This window comes from Felis catus, chromosome D1 (genome assembly GCF_018350175.1).
Source record: "Felis catus isolate Fca126 chromosome D1, F.catus_Fca126_mat1.0, whole genome shotgun sequence".
NCBI lineage: Eukaryota > Metazoa > Chordata > Mammalia > Carnivora > Felidae > Felis > Felis catus.
The window spans coordinates 102,827,330-102,844,674 of record NC_058377.1 but is presented as its reverse complement, the minus strand read 5'-3'; the positions used below and the strand labels follow the sequence as shown (position 1 = coordinate 102,844,674).

General features: G+C 43.1%; 1 pseudogene; it reads left to right on the top strand.

Annotated features, from left to right (window-relative positions):
- Nucleotides 1-13,866: 13,866 nt before the first annotated feature.
- Nucleotides 13,867-15,739, top strand: LOC101088691 (annotated as a pseudogene).
- The last annotated feature ends 1,606 nt before the right edge of the window (nt 15,740-17,345 follow it).

Below are 17,345 nucleotides of genomic sequence, written 5' to 3'. Positions count from 1 at the left end.
GCACACAAGAAAAACTGCAAATATGGTAAAATTCATTTCCAGCAACCCCATGGTGCTTTCTTCTTCTCCCCATCTCACACCTCCAGCCCATTTCTTAGCATACAACAGTCTTATGATACTGCCTGATATCTTCACTTACAGAATGTCAGGGGTCCAGGGGGCCTTGAGTTTATCTCATCTCACCCCAAGTCTTTGCAGCTGTCCTTGGCTTTCCCATCCTTTCCTTCTCATTTTTTTCCTCCCTTTAATACTGCCGTTTTCTATGTCAAAGATTCTATCTGGGGATTCTAGCGATCAATGCTAAATAGTCTTTTGTCTTCTTTTAATAGATGAGTGACTGGTCACCTCAGCAAGCAGGGAGTGCTATATAAGACAAATCTGAGTCTCTAAGTGGCCAAGGGAAGGGAGTGTTTGAGAAACAGGCCTTTCTCCTCACCATTCTAGTCTCTGGTCACTTTCCTTCTTGCTCATGCCACAACAGTGGAATTTGCAAGCTGCCTTTCCACCTGATCACATCCCACTGGCTTTGCTGTTCCTGCTGTGTAAGGTTACTCTGACATCTCCAAGATGAACTAAAGCCACCTTACCTTTGGCTCCTCAAAGGCCAACTCGCTGGTTTCTGCGGGACACGACGCATTGCTTCTCCTCTCTATTCCCATTGCCTGCCTTGAAGCAAGCCTCCCATTTCCAGGAACAGCAATGTTAGAGAACAAAGACAGGTATAAGGAAAACATTAAACCACACGTTATCTTCGCTGGCAGAAGGTTTAGTAAGAGGGGGAATAACTAAATCCTCTGTTTAGTTAAAGAGACCACAAAAACCCTTCAGGGCAAATTCTGCTTTGCTCCTTAGGGAACTCACCCCAAATCCAGAGTCCGGACCAAATGAGCTCTCAATAATCACTTTTGAACGGATTTTTATGGCACATGCATGGTCTCATTTGAGCCTCATGGAAACTCCGTAAAGCAAATAAGAAAGACAGAGCTGAATAGAAGATTCCTATTTTGCAGTTAAGAGAATGCTTTCTCATAGTCCCTTTGGACCTTTGCTTAAAGTCTCTTTGTTCAGCATATACAGCAGGAGACAAGGCACAGCTTTCAGACTCAGGCTTGTATCTGAATCCCGATTCTCCCACTAATTCACTGTGAAATGTACCGTAAAGGGCTTCATTTCTCAGATCTTAATTTTCCTCAGGTCTAAAACAAATGTAACAACTCCTAATTCAAGAGCATATTGTAAAAATTAAATGAGGTAAGGGGCGCCTGGCTGGTTCAGTCAGAAGAGTATGCAACTCCTGATCTTGGGGTTGTAAGCTTGAGCCCCACGTTGGGTATAGAGCTTCCTAAAAACAAATAAATAAACTTAAATTAAAAAAAAAAGTAAAATCTTAAACTAAATAAATGAGGTGATGAATAAGAAATCTCCTAGCATAAGTCCATTGCTCAATATGTACTGTTCTCTTCCCTTCCCTTCCCTTTCCCTCACTTTCATTTCACCCCGGACCTTGCCACAATCCCATGGCTGTTAACAAAAATGAAACAGATCACAAACAATTAGTAGTGAAAGATAGTGAACTGAGGAAGATGAACAATTCAATCTTTTCACCCAAGAAATAAAACGAACATTGGGGTTTAGCTGGGGTGGGGTGGATTTATCTGCACCCCACATGGTCAAGGATAACCAAAAGATGTCTTTTCGTTGAAGAGATAAACACCCAGTCAGTAAACCCCTCTGCTGAACTTTGATTTTATGAGAAGTTGGTCCTCTGTGGCACTCTGTATGGAAACAACCATCTTAAATGGACCATATTAAATTTAACCATATTAAATTTAAATTCCGTATTAAAATGGCCCACCGCCCTGCCTAGAGTTGATTGGTTCAGAAATAAGCACCTGACCCAGTGTAGGTTTGATTAAAAAATAAATAAATAAATAAATAAAAATAATTCCTGGGCATTATGAAGTTGAACATGTAAAACAGATGCAGAATAGGTGACCAGATTGCCCAAGGTAGAGAAGTCAAGAAAGACACAAAAATGAAGCAGTTATTCAAAGAGAATCAGAAATAACAGACTAAGGAGGAACCCTGAAAGGTTCCATTCTGGGCTTTCCAATGCAGCCACAATAATTTTCTTGCTTCCCTTAAGGCACACTGGGATCCAACAACGAATTCCCCCTTGGGGACTAGTTCAAGCTTAGTCATCAGGTTCAAAGGATTCCATACTTCTAGAACCGGAACGGGGAGGAGTTCTTCAGCATATTACAGCAGATCCACACTCATGGACACTGATTTTATCTCCACCCTTCAAATAAAGAAAGAACTGGGTCTCAGTACCCTGGATACTTCTATCATACTCCCTTTATAGGAGAAACTTTCCCACCCAGAGCCCTTTGCTTGGGTAACCACTGTTCTGGCACTTGGTCTTGCCCTTTGGGTGATCGGATCAGACTAGAATAAGCCCCTGACCCACATTTCATCAATTCATGAACAAAACAGAGAGCCATGAGGTGTCCTACCGTTATACAATGATTATTAAGCAGGACCCATAAAGTTATCTCCCTCTTGAGGATCTAAACCGAAAAATATGAGAAAAGCTAAGTTATTTGAGAAACAAGACTCAGAAATTATAATCAGAGATGACAAAAATGGCTGAGTCACGTTAATGGGCAGACCAAAGAGAAAATGCGCGAATGTCAGATGCTAAGGAGGCAGCAATAAACCTGGTCCCTAGTGCTGCATTAGATCTTTCAGGTCTTGAATTATGTAATTATGATCCAGGCTGCGTTCTAGGGCTCTCCATAGGTCCCCAAGAAATCCCTGTCTCCTTTTGAAGCATAAGAGAGTCTTAGCCATAGACTCACTTTCTATTAGATCATCTGAGTGGGTCTTTGTTACAATCTAAAGGACCTAACAACTCATTGCCCTCCCTGGCTCCTAACAACAAAATAATAAAAATGATACCTAAGTCTTACAGAGCACCTATTACTTGCCAGAACTATTCTAAGAACTTTTGTATGTATTTAACAACCCTGTGATGCCTTAGCAACCCTATGATATAGACGCAATTGCTATCTCCACATAGAGATGAGTAAACGACGACACACAGAAGTTAAAACAAGTTTCCCTAGGTCACAGAAGCCACGTAAGACACAGAAGGCCATGATTTGAGCTCAGGATACCTGGCTCCAGAAACTCCATTCTTATCTATGATCTTATATCACCTGTGGATGCCATTTTATCCACAACTATCCCTTTTTTGGTACTGAATCACGTAAGGGAAAGTAGCTTTACTCATTAGGCTCTTTCTCCAGGAGCCAGAAAAAAAAAATGGTTTTCCTGCTTCGGAACTGGGAGTCATGTGAAGAACCATTCAGAGACCAATGGAGAGGTCTCCACAAGATGAAATAAAATAAAAGACCACTTTAACAAAGAGAGTGCCTTACTTTTCACAAATGTCTACCCACCTGCAGGGTCTTGGCTAAGCCACCAAAGGAAAGCTGGGAGAGATTCCATGTAAAGTTCATTCCATGAAGATTCGTTCAGAACCTACACTGAGCTGGGCTGAAGAGACCCTATTCTCTGTGACAGCTAAAATGTGACCAGAGCATTTAGGTCAGCATCGGCCATAAGGCTTGTCCCAGACAAGGCGGCTCCATTGATGCTTGAGAGAATGAGAGTGACACGGATTCTCAGATCTACCAGCCAAGCGGTACGTCCAAGTTCTCTGCATTCAACTTCTCTGAATAAAAGGAATGAGGTCAGGAGAGACTCATTTCTCCTTCCCAGCATCTTCTGCAGACCTACAAAGCAGAAACTGTACAAATCATTCTTCCCCCATTATAAATCTGCAGGACTTATTCTCTATTTGGGTCTCTGTTGAAGTGGTGCTTCATTTGGGAGAAACCTTTTCTGGCCACCTTTTCTAAAATAATAGCTTCCTTACTGCTTAGCATTTCCCATCCCCCTACTCTGCTATTTCATTCTTCAAGACCCTTCGCAGTACTTGATATCTGCTTGTTTTTATCCCTACCCCCAGTAGAATTTTTTTTTATCACCACTCCCATGGACTCAAAGACTGTCTGCTATTTTTAGCACACCTTCTGACCCACAGTAGATGCTCAGTAAATGCCTGAGGAAAAACACGAAGAAGATAGAAATGAATAGGATTTCCATTTCTGGCAATATGGTGGGCTAGGGTTTTTCGGACCAACCTCCCCTCTGAAAATCACGAAAAATAAAAAAACGGTGGAAAGACACTAAGAAATCAAAGGCTAAACATTCGAGAGAAAATAAGAACCTTAAAACATAAGCAGAGTATTGAAACTATGTTTGCAATCAAGAGCATCTCCCTATGAGGATATATTAGTTGTCTGTTACTGTTAATTGGTAGCTTAGGGGTGCCTGGCTGGCTCAGTAGAGCATGCGATTCTTTTTTTTTAAATATTTTTTAATGTTTATTTGTTTGGGGGAGTGAGAGAGAAAGGGAGAGAGAAAGTGCAAGCGGGGGAGGGGTAGAGAGAAGGAGACACAGATTCCGAAGCAGGCTCCAGGCTCCGAGCTGTCAGCACAGAGCCCGATACCGGGCTCAAACTCACAAACTGCGAGATCATGACCCGAGCTGAAGTCAGACGCTTAACCGACCGAGCCACCCAGGCGCCCCAGTAAAGTATGCAATTCTTGATGTCGGGTTCACGAGTTCAAGCCCCATGGTGAGTGTGGAGCCTACTTTAAAAAATATAAATAAATAAATAAATAAATAAATAAATAAATAAATAAGCAAGCAAGCAAATAAAGAAAGAAAGAATTGGGAGCTTGAAGCAGCAAACCTTTACGATCACAGTTTCTGTGGGTGAGGGATACAGGGACAGGTTAGTGGGATTGGTTAGTCTCCATCTCAGAGTCTCTCACAAAACTAATTAAGAAGTTGACCAGGGCTCCCGTCATGTTGACAAGAGTTGGGTCTTCCCCACTGTTGACCAAATATGCCCATTACTTGCTACGTGGTCCTCTCCATAGTGAAACTTAAAACATGACTCTCATCAGAGCAGGTGCCCAAGATAGACACCGTGCTCTTTTTGAAACCTAATCTCAATAGCGACATCCCACCCCCCCCCAAATGATTCATATTATGCAGCCAGGACTGGCGATACAGCCAAGCTACTTTTCCCAGCCTCCTTTGCAGCTAAGTATGGACATATAGCAGAGTTTTTAGCCAGGAGGATGCTTGAATAATTGGTGTGGACCATTTCCAAGCCATGCTCCTTCCCATTCTGCTAGTTTGAAGCAACTGAACAGAGTGACCTTGAAAGCCACAGGTTGGAGGTCACAGAGGCATGACAGGAATCACTACTTGGAAGACCAGCAATGGCCCCCACTCTGTCACTAGCTGTGAAGCACTGTCTCATCTCATCCTGGTTTTGTTAAATCCTGTCCATACTTTTTTAAATAGTGGTTTTACTAAACTCTCCTCAAATTACCCAATTGAATGTAACAGCTGTTACCTGTAGGGACCCTGACTGATGTAAGTCCTGTACCTCTCACCAAATAAATTCAAATAGAATCATTATATGGAAGAGTTTCTTATATACAAAACAAAAGGCATTAATCATAAATTTAAATATTCCTAAGTGTGTCAGTATTCATTAAAGAGGTTCTGTTGATTAAAAACATGATTAAGAAGGTGAAAACTTGGGGTGCCTGGCTGGCTCAGTTGTTGAGCATGAAACTCTTGATCTCAGGGTTGTTAGTTTAAGCCCTACATTGAAACTTACTTTAAAAACATAAAAGAGAGGCGCCTGGGTGGCTCAGCTGGTTGAGCATCTGACTTCAACTCAGGTCATGATCTTGCAGTTCATGGGTTTGAGCCCCATGTCGGGTTCTGTGCTGACAGCTCAGAGACCAGAGCTTGCTTCAGATTCTGTGTCTCCCTCTCTCTCTTGTCCTCCCCCCACCTCTCTCTCAAAAATAAATAAACATTAAAATAAAAAAAAAACGTAGAGTGAAACTCCAGCTTATTTTTAAAAAGATGATGAAAGGGGCAACTGGGTGGCTCAGTTGGTTGAGCATCCAACTTTGGCTCAGGTCATGATCTCACAGTTTGTGAGTTTGAGCCCCGCGTTGGGCTCTGTGCTGACAGCTCAGAGCCTGGAGCCTGCTTCAGATTCTGTGTCTCTCTGCCCCTCCCCCACTTGCACTCTGTCTCTCTCTCTCTCTCTCTCTCTCTCAAAATTAAATAAACATTAAAAAAATTTTAAAAGAAGATGAAAAATCAAGACACAAAATGGCAGAAAATATTTTTAACGTATACAATCACAACTACAATCTTGCGTGTGTATGCATATACTTAAAAGTGATTAAGAAAAGATAACACACTCAAACAGGCAATTCACAAATATACTTATGAAGAGATGCTTATTCTCATTAGTAATCAGGAAAATGCTTATTAAAAACACAATAGGCCCACTAGATTAGGAAAAATGTTAAAGTATGACACCACTCTATTGACAAATATATGAAACAAGTAGTATAAGTTAGTTTAAGAGTAGTATAAGATTTTGTAAAATATTTTGGCATTAACCTTTAAAAATCAGATACACATAACCACTGACCCAGATATTCCAGTGACCTACGTATGCACAGTAGAGAAACTCTTGCAAGTGCCTGTCAGGACACAGGTACAAAAGTGTCCATAAGGCATTATAATAGCACAAAATTCAAAACACTTGTCTTAGTTTTTTGTTCTTCTGGTCCAAAGTGTGGATGTGATGGCTGAAGCCTGATAGCCATTATGGACCATAAGCTAACCTTGTTAGTGATACATGAATGGATCATGAAATGCCTCCCCCTGCACCCTCCTCTGTTACTGGTACCAATTTTCCACCAGTAACGTGATCTTCCTGTTTCAAAGTTACGTACACTGCACTACTGCACATTACCCCACAGAATATTCTGGAAGGCAGGTGTTTACACTAAAGAGGATTTGGTGCTCAAGACCCTGCCACGATATACAATGGAAAAGTAAGCAGTGTGTGGCCCGCTGAGGGCTGAGGAACTTGTATATGGGATCCAGTCAGGCTTTCCAGAAGGGGTGAGGCTTGAACTGGGTCCAGCAGGAAGCATCTGTGAGCAACAAAGCAGACTAACAAGGACGCCAACCTGATGGAACGCACCATAGTTCTGTGGTCTCGGTCTCCTCCTCCCCACCAAAGCCACCCTCCCCCATCACTTCTCACCATACCACACGACGTCCAGCTGTCAGCCAAGAAGTTTAGTGGCCTCAGAAAAGACACACAGCCCTTCTGGGTCTGTTTCTTCATCTGTGATGTGTCAACGGAGTCCGAATTCTTTCTCAGTTTTTTTTTTCCCCAACCCCAGAAGAAGTGACATGAAGGTGATAATGTTCATTCCCTGAGGAGCATGGGAAATGATATCACTCAGGGTCTGCCACTTATCCTCCTGAGCCTTTTAACCCCCAGACCCGTTGTTTTCTTCCTTAGATGGAGAGAGAGGGAATGTAATACTCCCAAGTCAGCTCTGACTGCAAGAGACTGCCTCCTCCCATAAATGTGAAGCCGTCCCCCCTCACTTTGTAACTTGCAGGCAAGTCCCGGCTCACATGGCCCCCACTGTAAGGGAAATCATCACAGTGAATCATGTAGAGAAAGAATCTGTCTTCCACTTATCGTTATCATCCTCGTACACCAGTACACAAGCATCATCCTCGGTGATATCTATAAATAGATGTTAAAACCACCCGAGGAGTCAGTTGGATCAGAAAACTCAGTGACTCAGGAACAAGAGGATCTTAATTGGGTTGTTTGGGCATGAAAGCAAAACAGCGAGCTGCCCGGAGGACCTGTAGGTTGCAAGCTCTGAATTCCACCCAGCGACGCTAGATAAACCGAGCACACAGCCTGGCTTTGCTAGCCGCTGGAAACCTTCAAAGGTGGGTTTCAACATATGCACAGAGCCAGCCTAAGACGATGAGATAACGGTGTTTTCTACCGTCTTCAGATCGCCGCCACAGCAAATCTCCTTGGATCTGCGAAGAAAACAGAAAATGCCAACAGTGCTTCGTGGAAGTCTTTCACAGCAACCAAAGGTCATACGTCTTTGGTCTTCCTGTGCGGTAATGTACGTCTTGTAACTACGTTGGGAGATCACATAGATTCCAGACCATGAAATGGGCTTTCCACATTTTTGAACATAACTTAATTTTTTTCTGGGTGACCTTTTGGACAAGTCACCTTCTCAAAGTGTCAACTCTGTCTTCTCTAAATCAGGCCTAGGGATACATACCTTGCCGATGGTTGCACTGATTGGTAACAAATATGTCAAGTGCAGGCAACAAGAGTTGGCATTCAGATATTATTACTCCCCTGACACCCACACTGCTGAGTAACAAGTCTTCAGAGCATGAACCGAGGATGGGCCTGGACCCCACTGGGGAGGCTGTGTCAGCTGCCGAGGTCAGAAAGGAAGACACTCGTAATAAGCAGTTTTTGAGAAGATGATGTGGAAATGAATGCCACGGGAAGGAAGTTGAGCGAGCGAGGCCCCTATATCCGGCCTTTGGGAGTCCCAGCCATCCTCCCATCCCTATGGCCTCATCCTGGGCCTGCCAGTTCTGGTTTGTTCTTTAATGACTCCGCGGCCTTTCCTGAGGCTCCAAATAGGACATCAGTGTTGAGGCCCCCACCGGGATAAATTGGAGAGGGAATGCTTTCTGACACACTGAGGAAAAGTTACTTCTTCTCGGGACTTCAATTTTCCCCTCTGCCCAATGAGGAGAACACAGTAGACCCGGTGCATTCAAATCTCTTTTTAACATTGGAACTCCCTTTCCAAACAAAATAAAAGAAGCACCTGGTTGTTTATAAGAGTTCAAGGAATTGCTGCTTTGTTTGAAGCTGGGGCTGAGTTGGCAGCTCTGGGAAGGCTGGGGCCTCTGAGGAACAGGGCTAGAAAATCACAGAACCACAACAGCAAGGTCCTTTCCAACTCTGGGTTCTGTGTGTCTGTGAGGTCCAAGGTCTCTGGTGCTTTCAACAAGTGTGGAGGGGAGCATGTGAGCCACCATTTTCAGTGTCTCAGGCTCACAGAGCCTATCTTGAGGGTCGTGTGCACATTGACCCCCAAACACTGGAGAGAAAGAGAAAACCACCACCCAGATACTCACCTGACATAATGCCACATTCAAATGGCAGGCATTGGACAAACATGGATGCAGAAACCAGGAGACAACAGCTAATAGCTCGACGTTTCAAGGAATGTTCTCATTGTGAGGTTTTCCCATTGAGACGATGTCTTGAATAGATGCAGGTGGGAGCTACCACTGTCCAGGAGAGAGCAGCCAAATGAATGTGTCCCTTGAGGTTAAAAAAAAAAAAAAGGTCAATTAGGGCAGCATGGTGTCTATTCCCAGGTTGTGTGAACTGTTGTATTAAGTGTTGTGGGGCATCTCCAAGGGCTGGACAGAAAGGTTATGACCATTCTGGAAAAAAGTGTTGTGATTGGCCAACCATGACAGCCCAAATCCTGTTAAGCAGTGGGATATTGCCATAAGTCTATAAAGCATATGATTGTTTAGAAATCTGAATTCACTGGTTATTTAGTTCAAATTAGTGAAACTTTGGGAGTAATATATTTTTTAAAAAATTTTTAATGCTTATTTATTTTCAACAGAGAGAGTGCAAGCGGGGAAGAGCCAGAGAGTGAGGGAGACACAGAATCTGAGGCTTCCGGCTCTGAGCTGTCAGCACAGTGCTCGACGCGGGGCTCGAACTCACAAACCGTGAGATCATGACCTGAACCAATGTTGGGTGCTTAACCAACTGGGCCACCCAGGTGCCCTTTTTGAGAATAGTATGTTAACAGCCTTGTTATCTTATGATTCAGAGACAGGCATAGCAAAGGAAGAGTCCTCGGAGAACGTTCTAGTTAAGCATGTCATACCTAAAACACAGGCTCCTTATCTCTAAATCTCCATGTCTGTGGAAAGAAGGACAGAGAAAAACTTTATGGCTAACTAAGGACGGAAAATGCTGCCATGAAAGAAGGTGTCACTGAGTCATAAAACAAAATAATAGATTTGGGTGCCAATTCAGGATGTCTACACTAAACTCAGTCCAAACTGAATTTTAAAAACAGGGCAGGTCTCAGAGAAATGTCATCACACCAGCTCCATTCCACTGGGTGTTGTATGAAAGTGATGAATCACTAAATGCTACTCCCAAAACCAATACTGCACTCTCCGTTAACTAAATAGAATTTAAATTAAAAATTTTTAAATAATTAATTAATTTTTTGGAAAAATAATTATTAACAATTAAATAATTAATAATAATAATAAAATAATTGATTAACTGAAGCTTTTTTTTTAAAGGCAATACCAGCTCCATTCACAGCCCCGCTAAAGGCTGAAGGCGGGAAGCTGTTTTGTCCCTTTGGATCCTGCAGTTAACATGTGGGCTGGCTACATACTTTCAACTTTGTAACTTATGGACTGTCCCCCTGGGGGGAAACAAGGCAACTGGATAAATAAAACTCTCTTTTTAGTTATTTCATGGATATATCATTTTATTTTATTTTTTAAATTTAAATTCAAGTTAGTTATCACACAGTGTGGTCTTGGCTTCAGGAGTAGAACCCAGTGACCCATCTCTTATGACACCCAGTGCTCATCCCAGCAAGTGCCCTCCTTAATGCCCATCACCCATTTAGCCCATCCCCCCACCCACCTCTCCTCCAGCAACCCTCAGTTTTGTTCTCTGTATTTAACAGTTTCTTACGGGCACCTGGGTGGCTCAGTCAGTTAAGCATCTGACTTCAGCTCAGGTCATGATCTCACGGTCTGTGGGTTCAAGCCCCGTGTCAGGCTCTGTGCTGACAGCTCAGAGCTGGAGCCTGCTTTGGATTCTGTGTCTCCCTCTCTCTCTGCTCCTCCCCTGCTCATACTCTGTCTCTCTCTGTCTCAAAAATAAAAACATTAAAGAAAAATTTTTTAAAAAAAAGAGTCTCTTAGGGCTCTGTTTTTATCTTAGTTTTCCTTCCCTTCCTCCGTGTTCACCTGTTGTGTTTCTTAAACTCCACGTATGAGTGAAATCACATATTTGTCTTTCTCTGGCTGACTTATTTCGCTCAGCATAATACCCTGTAGTTCTATCCACGTTGCTGCAAATGGCAAGATTTCATTCTTTTACATCACTGAGTAGTATTCCATATATATCATCTTCTTTATCCCCTCATCAGTCAAAGGACGTTCGGGCTCTTTCCACTGTAGCAAGATTCTCCCACAGAGAGTCATGACACCGAGGCTTTTCTTTCCAGGAAGCAGCTGTATGCATACCGACACGGCTCAGTTGGTTCATACCCATAGAACTGAGCCCCGAACACCACGTGGTATAGTTTTTTATACATTTTCTACTTCTTTGTCTCCCATATATAGTAACACGCAAACATGCAGTCTGATTAAGTGGTCTCATGTTACAAGGTCATGAGGAACGTCATGTACATGTATAGCCAGGTTGCCTTGGGGTTGTGTTTTGTTTTGTTTTTTTCCATTCCTTAGGGAGGGGACCCTACCACACCATAATTTGGCTATTGTTGTTAGCACTGCTATAAACATCGGGGTGCATATGCTCCTTTGAATCAGCATTTTGTATGCTTTAGATAAATTCCTAGTAGTGCAATTGCTGGGTGGTAGGGTAGTTCTATTTTTAACTTTTTGAGGAACCTCCGTACTGTTCTCCATAGTGGCAGCACCAGTTTGCATTCCCATGAACAGTACAAAAGCATTCCATTTTTTCCACATCCTTGCCAACAACCATTGTGGCCTGAGTTGTTAATTTTAGCCATTCTGACAGGTGCGAGATGGTATCTCATTATGGCTTTGATTTGTATTTCCCCGATGATGAGTGATGTTGAGCATCTTTTCAGGTGTCTGTTAGCCATCTGAATGTCTTCTTTGGAAAAATGTCTATTCATAATAAAACTCTCTTTTTTTAAAAATATTTGAACCAGGAAATCCTGAAATAACTTTTCAGTTTCTCCATGGTGCTGATGGTAACAGACCTGTAAGGAATGATAAGCCACCGTGACGTACAAGTCAGAGTCAAAGGAAGCGGGGAAGATAAAAATGATGGGAAACCCATTTGAGAAAGGGACAGAAAGAAGCAGATAGTTGGAGCACAGGGAGGAAAACATCCCAATAATAACAGTGTTCTGGAGGAAAGATGCTTAGGCTCCAGTTTTTAAGGTCCCGAGAATTCCCTTCAGCTCAGTAATCTAGGATTTCCTTCCATCTTCAGTCCACTGCACCCAGTCCTGGGTCCACTGCACCCAGGTTAGAGCACAGGTCAAAAAGGGTGGAAGCAATAGAAGGAACTAGGGCAATTCATGCTCAGGCTACTGCCAAGCAATAGATTTGATATGCACTGATTGCCACATCTTATTGAAGATGTTATTAGAAACTTCGTGTCCCTGGTACTTTGTGTCTGAAACACGGGGACCAAGTTTTTGCCTTATGAATCCACAGAATTCCCGGGATCAAAATTGACAGACCACCCCAAAATGTTCTGCGGAAGTTCTATAGCTAATGAGAACCACAGAGCTCACAAACAAGTCTTCTTTAACCCTGACTCCAATCAGCCTCCCAGTGAGTCTTGGAATCCCTGATGGCATAACCTCCATTCCTATCCCCAAGAGGCATCATCCCTGAAAGTAGAGCCCAGAGCAATCAGTGGCTGACAAAAGAATTCATCCCGCTGACAGGAAGTGAAGAATCAGGCTTGATTTCTGTAGAAAACTGGTTCTATCAAACACAAGAAACTCCATAACTCTGGACTACAGAGGCTACAAATTAAAGTAGACAGTTAAGAAGGGCCAGTGTAGGGCACTAAAACGAGAAGTCCCCTGGAGTTACGACACCATGGTTTAAATCCTGGCTTTTCCACTTGCAATTTGTTCTTTGACAAGCCACTTTAACTTTCTGAGCCTTGGCTAACACATTTCAAGAGTGAAACCCATAATGGTTATTCCGGGATTATTGAGAGGACTCACTAAGTTAATATGGAAAGGAAATGTTCCACACAGAACAAGGGCTCCATAATCTAATGGTCTCCACAGAATCACTTTCTTTCTCGGACCCTTGAAAAAGAAACCCAAGACAGATGATGACCTGGTTCACAGGAGAGCAGAGGTAGATTATGAAAGCACTCACAAGGAATTAACTGAAAATATTTGACTTGGAGATGAGATCAGATGAAGTGATCATTAACACTGTCTGTCTTGGGAGAAAGGGAATTCACTCCACATAATATCAATGTGTAGAATATATAAACATGTGGAAGATATAGAAAAAACCATGTGGCTTTCCCAACAGGGAGACTTTTCCAAAGATAGGGTGCCCCCAGAAGTCCCCACCACAGAAAGGGTTAGCATAAGGCTCTGCATCTGACAACTCAGGAGGGCACAACCTGAGAGGCCATCTGAGGCCCGGTGCATACCAGGGATACATGACAATTTGTTGGGAATGTTCTAGAATAGAGAGACTCTACAATGGTCCCTCCCAGTCTCGATAGTCTAAGGTTCTCTGGTCTTAAAGATAACAAGCAAGAAATACTGACCCAAGGTTCGATTTCAGGAGGGGTGCAGAGATAGGTAAAAGTCTTTCATAGTAACTAGGTAACTGGTTACCTGGTAACTGCTAGATGTGGATTCTTAAGGTGGTAAACATTTCCTTCTCTCTCTGAGCAGAGAATATCTGGGATATTCACCTAACATCTGACACTGAAGAAAGCAAAGTCCTTCAGTTCTGGAATCTCTGATTCCATTCTCCTCTTCCGGCCACCTACTTACATCGAGGCTATGGCCCCCTAAAATCTCACTGCTGTGACAGAGTTCATTCTTGTGGCCTTCACAGATCACCCTGAACTGGCGGGGCCCCTCTTCCTGATGTTTCTCATTTTCTATGTCGTCACCCTTCTGGGGAATGTGGGGATGATCATTCTGACCCAAGAGGGTGTCCAACTCCACAGGCCCATGTACTTCTTCTTGAGCCACCTCGCCCTACTGGATGCCTGCGACGCCTCGGTCATCACCCCTTGGATCCTGGCCACACTGGCCACAGGCAAGACGGTCCTCTCCTATGACCAATGTGCTACCCACTTCTTTTTCTTCACCCTCTGTGCAGGCACAGGGTGTTTGATGGCCTATGGCCACTTTGTTGCCGTTAGCAACCCATTGTGCTATAACCTCGCTATGACTCCAGGCACCTGCTGGGGATTGTTGGCTGCAGCCTATGTCTGTGGGGTCTCAGGGGCCATCCTGCGTACCACATGCACCCTCACCTTCTCTTTCTGTGACCGTCTCTGTCTGTGACAGACTTCTTCTGTGACCTCCCACCCCTGCTGAAGCTTGCCTGCCAAGCATGACACAAAGTGCCACTGTCATCCTCTTTTTTGCCAAGCTCATGTTCCTGGCCAATGTCCTGATCATCCCGGTCTCCTATAGGCTCATAATCAGAGCCATTTCAAGGGTGAAGTCTGTTGGTGGACGAGCCAAGACCTTCTCCACCTGCATGTCCCGCCTCACCACGGTTGTCCTCTTCTTCAGGACGCTTGCCTTCGTGTACCAGAGAAATCACTCAGACTCATTCCCAGAGGAGGACAAGATCGTGTCTGTCTTTTACACCGTGGTCATCCTCATGCCGAACCCCTTGATCTACAGTCTGAGGAACAAAGGTGTAAAAGCTGCACATTCAGAAAACTCATTGGTAAAATCCCGTTCCCAAAGAATGCAGCTTCAGGCGAGAGTGGTTCATCCTGACCCATTTTCTCCCCAGATCTTCATGCTCTGATGAGTATCAACACCATGCAGTGCCTGCCCTCAAGAATGGCAGCTTTCAGTAGCACTCAGGAAGTAGGCAAGAACTACCACCTTTTTTTTTTTAATTTAGTTTGGGAAAACCACAAGGTTGGTGAAATTTACTTAGATGACTCTCTCTACCTCTCTTTTTTTGCCTTCTCCGTCTTTAGCCCACTCTCAAACTATCAGGGTTCTAGGGATACTCTCTGATATCACCGAGCAAAAAGCTGACACAGCCATAAGTGAACTGACTACCACATCCAAGCCGCCGTCTTCAACTCAAGCACACTGAAGCTCTCCCCAGTTGCCCCCTCTTTATCCCGCCATCTCTGTGCTCCCTGATACTGACGTTTACTCTCTGTGGAAGATTATAGCTGGGAATCATACTAACAGGAGGAGAGCCAAGAATTTTGCTCTTCTTTTATGGTATGGATAACCGACCAACTCATTATGAGGAAATTAATGAAAAGTACCATGAACCCAGTGGAATTTCCCATTGGTACATATTACAAGAGTAAAAGGAAGGGTGTTCCCTTTGACTACTCCCCCACTTATGTGTTCCCGAACGGTGCCCAGTATCTCCAGGACTCTACTCTCTGCCTTTCAAGTGGCAAATGTCTACATTCTGGATCTCCAATTCTTTTGTTTCTCCTCCTCCTAAACACAGCACCTGACTCATGACAGTCTCTGCTCTCAAAAAACTCACTCCCAGAGGCTGCAAAGTCAGCAACGGTAGACCTACAGCAAACGGTCTTAAATGGAATTACCTTGTCAGGTAATGTCTTACCCTCTTGGAACATCAGTTTCCTCTAAGCAAAAAAAAAAAAAAAAAAAAAAAAAGATCAATACTTCCTGTTTGAAAGAATTATTGAAAGAATGTTTAAAGAAGAGGATGAAAATCAATGTGGAGGTTTGGTTTAGTCAGAAGAGGCTGAGTTTGCTGTGGCAACAATCAAATCGGAAACTGGTCATAATACTTTCCCCATGCAAATTGGGGCGTTCTGCTGTACGTAGTCACTCAGAGATTCTGGCTTAAAGAGGCCCCTCCATTTTATAGCTATACTGTCAAAAATGCAAACTATGCAGGGGATAAAAGACTACTGCAGAATCCTAATGGACCTTTTCTCCCACAGCCCACTGGTTAGAAGGAGTCACACAGTCCCGCCTCACTAGAAGGGAGCCGTTAAAGGTAAAAGTACAAATGGAATATGTGCGAAGCAATATTGACTCTGCCTCCCCTGTGGCTGCGATTATCAGCCTTCCACAAAATCATAAGTAATCAGATTATTTCTTGATTGTTCAGATCATTTTCTACAAACCACCTCTCCCGTATTTAGGGAAACAGGTCCACTCTTTCACTTGCCACCTGGCCAAGTGCCATTAGGATCCCCATGGGCTTTTCACCCACGCTCAATTCATCAGAGTGCTTTGGGAATATTATTAGTGAAATGAGAAGGAGTCTAAAATACTCCTTTTTTATATAAAAATATAAAATATTAACACTACTAACTGAAGCCAATATATATTATATATACATATAATATATATAGTATTATAATAATATATAATAATAAATATATATATATATATATATATATATATAACAAAAAGATATGTAACTTGTGTTTTGTAGAAGGCCATGACTCCAGCCACATGAACTAGAGGGGTAGAGGACAGAGAAAGAGGAAAGATGAGAGAGGGAAAGAGAGCCCTAATCCCACTTGACCCATACGTTTTTCAAGCACGGCATACCCAAAATAGGAGTCTTGATCCCCCACCCCCAACACTTAATCCTCCCAAATCTTCTCTGGTACCACCTGGAGAACCCAGTTGTCCAGACAAAATAATTATAATCATCATCCTCATTTTCTTATTCCTCTCATTCTCTCACATCCAACCCATCAGCAAATTCTAACAGTTCTAACCCAAAAAGAACCCCCATCTGGTTTAGGCGGGCCTCAGAAACCAGTGTGCCAGAGTAAATATCCAACATCCTGTGTCGGTGCTGTGGTTGGGGCAACACCTTTGTAGTCTTACAGTGCGTAGGCATCTCTTCTTGGTCTGAAATGACTTTACTTCTCCAGCCTTCCTGCTAATTCTCTGAGCTATCCATTATCATTTAAATAAATTCCTTTTCTAACTAAATCAGTCTATGTCTGTTGCTTACCACTAAGAAATCTTACTGATACAGAAATCAGCAGCAAGATTGTTATAGGCAAGAAACCATTGGAAAAATTGGAGGAATCAAGTCACATTCCTAGCTACATTGAGTCTGTGGCCAAAAAACTATACCATAGATAGATATAGATATAGATAGATATAGATATAGATATATGTGTGTATATGTATATATATATATGGAATTGGGTCAGGTAATTATGGAGGCTGAAAAGTCTCACCATCTGCAGTCAGCAAGCTGGAGACCCAGGAAAGCTGATGGTATAAATTCCAGTCTGAGTCCAAGTTCAAAGACAGGAAGA